We start from the raw sequence: 6,062 nt of genomic DNA on the forward strand, positions 1-6,062 counted from the left end.
TGCTACCAAAAGAGACCTTGGTTTGGAGATTAACTGCATTTTTGCAGAGAAAGGGTCATTCATATCTTCTCTGAGCCACATGAGATGCCAGTGCCACATTACTGGCACCCGTGTGGTTATAGTTGTTTCATTACCTTTTTCAAAATAACAGAATACAACTACAAAATTGACCACTTCCTGAAACAAATGGAAAACAAAAGATAAGAAATAGAAGCATGAGTAAACCGTGTACTGGTCTGACCACCCCACCCAAGGATAGATACAGCCTTAATAGAAGGACTCAAAGTTTGATCAGATTAATTCTGGGATGGCACATTTGAAGTACAAGGAGAGATTAGACAGCAAGGTCTCTACACTAGAGTTTAGAAGAACGAGAGGTGATCTCATTGAAACATACAACCTTTCACTGCCCTGTTTCCAAAAATGCTATTGAAAATTAATGAACTGAAACATAAGATCTACCAGTGGCTTCGTAGGGAAGGTTTACCCACAGACACTTTAAATCTTGATGTTTGGTGTATTAAAGAACTTGTTCAAGAATTGAATGTGATTGATAATGCAAACAAAACCTTCCAATGCACACCAGATAAGTTTACCAGAGGTTAAGTGCTGTTGGTGGTTAAGATCTGGTGTGATTTCTTGCTGGTGTAAACACATCCAGAACAGAAAAACAGAGCTTGTTACTCATCAGCAGGTTCAAAAAGCCAAGATGATTTTTTTTTACCATGTCAACTGTTTGCCATTTCAGTTAATAGCAAGTCAGGCTGATGACCTCAATGACTTTTAGTTCATGACTTCAACAACTTGATGCCACAAGCAGTTTCAGTGTTGCACAGTCCTTTTACTCCTGGAGTGCTGCTCAACACGTGTTTGATCTTGAAATGTTTGCGCAGTGTGAGCAGGATAGGAGGGGGAACAGGCTGCTGGACGTTGGGGTCATTGATTATGGGGCAGCACAGTGGTGCCACTAGTAGAGTCACTGCCTCACAGCACCAGAGACCCGGGTTCAATCTTGACCTCATATGGTCTGTGTGTTTACGCGTTCTCCCTGTGACCGCACGGGTTTCCTCCAGGTGCTCTAGTTTCCTCCCACATCCCAAAGATATCCAAATTGGTAAGTTAATTGGCTGCGATAAATTACCCCTAGTGTGTAAGGGAGCAGTAAAAACTGGCAGGAGTTGAAGAAAATGTGGGAAGAATAAAAAAGTGGATTAATGTAAATGGATGGTTGGTGGTCAGTGTGGACTCAACAGGCCGAAAAGCCAGTGGATAAAACTCATGCGGTCACATGGAAAACATGCAAACTCCTCACCAACAGCACCCGAGATCTGCATTAGACCTGGGTCTCTGGCACTGAGAGGCAGTGGTTCTACCAGCTGTACCCGTGCTGCCCAGCACTCACTTTTAAATCCAGAACCAATGTTTAGCCAAATGATGAAGCTTCACAGTGGACCCGAACTGCAGGGGTTCCTAGTCTCAGCATTGGGGGTGGGAAGGAGAGGGAAGGTGGGATTATAGCCTTTGCTCATCTCTCTCTTACAAAACAGCATGACTGTTCAGGTGGTGCTCCTAGAGACAATTGGCTGCTCTCACACACACTTGTTATCAAGGTATAGTGGAGAGTTAACACCAGGTTGGTGCTGCAGTTAGAATCACACACTGGAATAGACTACTGATCCCATAGTGCTGTATTAGCACTGGCACAGTGACAGTTCTGCTTCTTCGATGTTCTGGGAGAGTGATGCTAGGGAACGTACAAGTCATTTTGTCTGGATTACTCAACATAACTGCACTGTGTAATGAATTGACCTGTACGATCGGTTTGTAAGACAAGCTTTTCACTGTACCTCAGTACAAGTGACAATAATAAACCAATACCGATCACTTCCTTGTATCACCCTCCACCCGCATCTCCATACTCATCCCAGTCCCACCTGTGCAAAGTGATCCCATCTCAATTCCCCTTGAATTCTACTTCCAAGACATCCAGACCTTGTATCACCCTCCACCCGCATCTCCCTACTCATCCCAGTCCCACCTGTGCAAAGTGATCCCATCTCAATTCCCCTTGAATTCTACTTCCAAGACATCCAGACCATGCCCGGACACCCCACTGTGACATGTCAGTGATGACCCATCTACTCACCTCTTGAGCATCATTCTTCTCTCCCACCTTGGCCATTTTTTTTTTGCTGGTGTGGCCCTCATCCCCACTCACCCAGGATGCAGACACGAACCACCCGGGTGGACAATCAGTCTGTCCACGCACGGCCAGAACTGGCTGGACCAAAAGGACGATCAGGCCTGATCTCATCTGCCGATACCCCTGATTTTTCCAGGATTGTTGTGGAATGTGGAGACAGCTCCATCTTCTTTCTGTACTGCAGAATGACTTCTCAAACACTGCCCTTCTGTCCCTCTTTTAGTTCCAATAACAGAGGATGCTGGAGAGTTTGTGACTTTTCTTGACACTAAAATTATGAGCCTTTCAAATGTCTCAGACACTTTTCCATCAGGCCAAGCTTCCTCCTTTTCCTGACCCTAACTCACAGGTTTCTTTCCCGTCTTCCCTCATGGTTCTCCCTCTTTCAGTTCATTCATGCTCCTCAGACACCAAACTGACAATGACCCAACTTCTCCACACACCCCACACATTAACCGATACATTATTAATGGCTCTCCCCCCCTTGGGTATTGCCCCACTCTTCAAATCTGCCGTCATTATCCCCATCCCCAACAAAGCAAGCCTTGGTCCCTTCTGTCACTGCTCATCCCTTATCCTTTGAGGTCCCCGAATGTGCTGGATGTCCTTCCAACTTTATACTTAAACTCCATACCAAAATCTTAACAGGCAGGACTCTACCTCATCTACCACAATGAAATGACTCTCGTCAAGGTAAGATTTACTAGTCACACGTACATTGAAACAGTGAAATGCATCTTTGCGTAACGTGTTCTGGGGGCAGTCCACAAGTGTCGCCATGCTTCTGGCACCAACATAGCACGCCCACAACTTCCTAACCCGTATGTCATTGGAATGTGGGAGGAAACCGGAGCACCCGGAGGAAACCCACGCAGAACATACAAACTCCCTACAGACAGCAGCCCGAATTGAACCTGGGTCGTCACTGATGACGGTGACAAAAGTGGACCTTCTCATCCTTCTTGCCCTGGTTGAAAACACACCTGTCCACCTTTGTCTAGCTGTGCGAGGTCACATTCAACTGGTTCCATTCTTATCCATCTAGACTTGGTTAGGATATTACCCATACACTACCATCTCCTCCCACTCTCATATAGCTGCTCATGGCACCTGCTTACGTGCCATGTCCCATGGGATCATAGGTAATAAATTATTATGGATTGAAGATTGGTTAAGCAGATAGATTCTCCTCCAAAATATGGAGAAGGGAACTTTCGCATCCACTGACAGAGCAGGTAGGGCTTCAGTGTAAACGTCCTTGTACTAAAGAGGACATGCTATGAAACTTCAGCAGTGCTGCAGTTGATAAAGCTGCTGCCTCTCAGCCCCAGCAGCTCACATTCAGTCCTGACCTGTGGTGTTGTCTTTGTGGAGTTTGCATATTCTCTGTGACTGTGTGGGTTTTCTCCAGGTGCTGTGCTTTCCTACTACACCCCAAAACATTCCAGAAGTGCTGCCCACTATTAATTGTCCCTATTGTGTAGGCAGCTGGTGGAATCTGGGGGGTGGTAATGGAAATGTGCAGAGGATTGAAAAATGGAATTAGTGCAAATGAGTGCTTGATGGTCAATGTGCACTCAAGGAGTTGATAAAACTTTTTCCATACCTTAACAATCTGAATTCTTGTGTTTCAGGTTTCTGCAGTAGATGTTCAACTATTTTCCAATTCAGAAGGGGTAGCTGAAATGCTAAGTTAGACTTGCAATCTACCTGCAAAGATAGGAGCTCAGTAAGACCATACAGTGAATACTGCATACATCTTAATCTCTTTATCCAGGAATGGATCTAATTAAATAAATTTTAAAAAGATCCTCATAAGTGATTTCTGGTTTGAGGGGGTAAGAACTTGTAGGCCAGACATATGTTTAAAGTATTTCCATACATCAATGGATGGTATATGTGGTATATCTGCAGCAGTAGCTGTTACAGCCAGTCTAAGATAATGAAGAACATGGCTCTAGGTAAGGTGTAAGTGCTTGGCCTTTGTGATAAACTATTATTGATTACATGCATCAAGGTACATAGAAAAAATATTACATTCCCTACAGTTTACAAGAATGGGAAGTGATTGCATTCCTAATGGGGTTTGCAGAATAGCTATTCAGTGGACATTTTCCCTGACTGTAGAGTCCACAACTAGATGTCAAAAAGTGCATCATAATGAGCCAGCCATTTTGGACTTGGATGAAGAGAAATTTCCAACGAATGTATTGTTAGTCTTTGCAATTCAATTCTCCAATGGGTGAAAGCTATTTGTGAGTCTCCTCAAGACAAAGAGGAAACTAATGCTGAATGCAAGGTGCTTCAAAGTGAAGTGGGACGCAGCAGACAAGAACCTAGACCAGAGGGTCAACTTGCATACGAGGAAAGCATGGTGCAAGTATGAAGTGTATTTTTAGTTTGCACAAACCGCCACTGATTTGGTAATGGACTACAAGAGACACTGGAAGGCTGCATGCAAGTCATGCAGCAATAGGAGCTAATGGTCCTGTTGCTAGTACTATCACCATGACAAAGGCTTAACTGAACAAAAGATGCTTGAGGCGTGTGACCTCTAGGCCCTGATTAGAGGCAGCAGTTTGTAAGGCACCAGATGATCACACAGGTAAGGTGATGCCAAAGGCAACTGATTGCCAACCACCTGGTCTTGGTTGAGAAGTGATAACTGAGTCTGTGCATTGGTCTCTAAATATACATAAAAATGCCATGCAATAGAGAGATTGTGCAGACTGCACTAGAAGGTGGACAGGCCCGTCTCACATAACTCAAGGTGAAAGTTGATCAGATAAATCTGTTTCACCTGAGAACACATTAAGCAAGTGATTCTCTTGCTCCCCAACCAAAGGATGCAAGAACAGCCTTGAAAGATGCAGCTGAGTACATCAATCACAACTTATTGAATGGCAGAAAAGGTTCAAACAGATGTCCATCTCCTCTTTTATAATGTTCTTAAAACTTTTAAAATCTCTATTTTCTTAACGACCTTGAACTTCCTTCTAATCTACCTCCACTCCAACACCACACCAATCCACCTCCATTTTGTTGCTTCAGGATTACTGTCAGAGGCTGCAATGTTTTGAATTAAATCTCTACCTTCTCAAATCTACCTATGGATGAAGTCTTCAGCCATCCACCCTAACATCTCCTATGTGCTCGGTGTCAAATTTAATGATTATTCTGCAAACTACCTTGGATTGATGTGAAAGGTGCCAAACCGATACAACTTGCGATTGTTAATGTTCTGGTAGGATTACCCAGATCAAATTATTCCATTAAAAACAGCCCAAAGAACGTGGTCACAAAGAGGATGGACATAACCCAAAGAGAACCAAACAAGTGTTAATTCAATGAACAGCTGATTCTCAAGGGAAGGAAATAATGAAGGTCTGGAATAAAGTAGGCAATGGGATAATTGATCAGATTCACTGCTCTCAGGAAGATGTAAACTTTTTGCTGGAGTAGAGTTCAAACTAAATGTTTGAATAATCTTGAGGCACCCCAGAGTTGATTTAGAATTTCACAGCCCGTTGCTCACCCAGACCACAAAATAAGAAATGCTGCCGCTTTTTGCTTTCAAGGTAAAAGAGTTAGCTTGAATCTGGGCTCAGTCCCTTGATCAGGAGGGACTGGTTGGTAATTGGTGCCAGCCTATTTGTTCCTGCCCCTGAATCAGCAGCACAGTTCCTCCCTTCTGCAAAGGCTGGATGACTTACAGGGCTCAAGACTGTTAAAGTGGCACCACCTAGTGTGCAACCTGAGCAATTACAAAAGATGCATGAACACAATGTGCTCCAGTAACAAATCTCATCCACTTCCCCCTGATCTACTCCTTAACCCAAGTCAAGGGTATGTGGATTTC

This window comes from Pristis pectinata, chromosome 23 (genome assembly GCF_009764475.1).
Source record: "Pristis pectinata isolate sPriPec2 chromosome 23, sPriPec2.1.pri, whole genome shotgun sequence".
Lineage (NCBI taxonomy): Eukaryota > Metazoa > Chordata > Chondrichthyes > Rhinopristiformes > Pristidae > Pristis > Pristis pectinata.